Raw genomic sequence first — 2,033 nt, forward strand, 5'->3', positions numbered from 1 at the left:
TTATTGACTTAGTCCTATTACTTCACCCAAAACGTCTTCCCTCCTCTCCCTGTTCAGGGATTCGACAGCATTTCCCAGAAAGTTTCAATGTCTCCATGTTGAACTCAAAAATCATTTTGAATTCAATAACTGTCTCCTCTCCATAGAGAATCACCAGTAAGTGTCCTGTCAATTCTTTCACTCATTCAATCAATGAACCCTTACTTTGGCTCTTCCCTCATCACATGCAGAAAGTCAATGCTGCCCCTCAAAAATGCCCAACGACTCAATAGTGAGGGAATTCCTCCTGCAGGGATTCTCAGAGATCCAGGAACTGAAGCTGGTCCACTCCGTGCTGTTCCTCTTGGTCTACCTGGCGGCCCTGACGGGGAATCTCCTTATCGTCGCCGTCACTACCCTCGACCGGCGCCTCCACACTCCCATGTACTTCTTCCTCAGGCACCTGTCTGTCCTCGACCTCTGCCTCATCTCTGTCACCCTCCCCAAGTCTGTGGTCATTTCCCTGACCGATCATAGATATATCTCTCTCCTGGGCTGTGTCGTTCAGGTCTTCCTCGTGGTCGTTTTGGCCACTTCAGAGCTGGTTGTCCTCACGGCGATGTCCTATGACCGCTATGCCGCCATCTGCCACCCCCTGCACTATGAGTTCATCATGACCAACACGGCATGTGGAAAGATGGCGGCCGCCTCCTAGCTTAGCGGAGTGCTGTTTGGGATCTTGTATACAGCTTCGACTTTCTCCCTGAGCTTCTGTGGGTCCAACATAGTCCAGCAGTTCTTCTGTGACGTCCCCTCCCTGCTGAAGATCTCCAGCTCCAAGGACCAAGTTGCCATCAATGTGAGCGTCACTGGTGGGGTAACTTTAGGTGTTGTCTGTTTCGCCTCAATCGTCGTCTCCTACGTGCGCATCTTCCAGGCCGTGCTGAGGTTGCCGACTACCGAGAGCCGGGCCAAAGCCTTCTCAACCTGTCTGCCCCACCTTGCCGTCTTCACCATCTTCCTCTTTACGGATGTCATCTCCTACCTCAAGCCCGTTTCAGACTCCCCCTCGACCTTGGACCTGCTGGTGTCTGTATTCTACACCGTGGTTCCCCCCACCCTGAACCCTCTCATCTACAGCCTGAGGAACCGGGATCTGAAGGCCGCCCTTGGCAGAGTCCTAAAGGGGAGATTCCTCTTCCCTCGTCTAAGGGACGAAATTTCTGTTTCCTTTTGCTAACTATCCCATTCCTCAACAGGGTTCTGACCGTCGGGGTATCCATATAAGGAGGTGTTCAAAGAGAACGTCCAGCCCCTCAGGATTTGTCAATGTCTGGGACAGAGGCTGATAAGATATGTGTGACTGTGAGCCTCATGTGGTAAGGGATTGTCTCACTTTATTCTGAATTGTACTCTCCAAGCGCTTGGTGCAGTGTTCTGCACATGTTAAGCACTCAATAAGTATGACTGAATGAATGAATGACATGTAACTGTTTGGGCGTCATCGCGTCTTAGTGGAATGAGCATATGACTGGGAGTCATGAAATTTGAAAGGTCTGTCCTGTTCTGCCACCGACCTGCTGTATGACCTTGGTCCAGCCACGTATCCACTTTGGGTTTTTCTGTAAAATCGGGAATTGATATGTGCTCTCTCTTTCTCTTACAATCTGAACCCATGAGGGTGACACGGGAGAAAGGGCACAATCATGAAAACCGTCCCGCACATTTGACTGTCTGTTTAGTGGTTTTTCTGCCTGTCTCCCCCTTCTAGACTGTGAGCCCGCTTTTACCAGGGATTGTCTCTGTTGCTGAATTGCACTTTCCATCCGCGAAGTAAAGTGCTCGTCACAAAGTCAAATAAATACGATTGAATGAATGAATTTGACTGATCAATTCTTTGTCTCGAATCCATTCGTTCATCCATCCATCCACCCGACCATCCATCAGTCCATCTGTCTGTCTGTTCACCTATCTGTCCATCCATCCATCCATCCATCCATCCATCCATCCATCCATCCATTCATCCATCCATCAATCCATTCACCCATCAATCC

At 49.7% G+C, this 2,033-nt stretch overlaps 1 pseudogene; it reads left to right on the top strand.

Moving 5' to 3' along the window:
* The first annotated feature begins 253 nt into the window (after positions 1-253).
* On the top strand, positions 254-1,219 carry LOC119921812 (annotated as a pseudogene).
* Positions 1,220-2,033: the final 814 nt, after the last annotated feature.

The sequence above is a fragment of the Tachyglossus aculeatus genome, unplaced genomic scaffold, assembly GCF_015852505.1.
Source record: "Tachyglossus aculeatus isolate mTacAcu1 unplaced genomic scaffold, mTacAcu1.pri SUPER_30, whole genome shotgun sequence".
NCBI classification, from domain to species: Eukaryota; Metazoa; Chordata; class Mammalia; order Monotremata; family Tachyglossidae; genus Tachyglossus; species Tachyglossus aculeatus.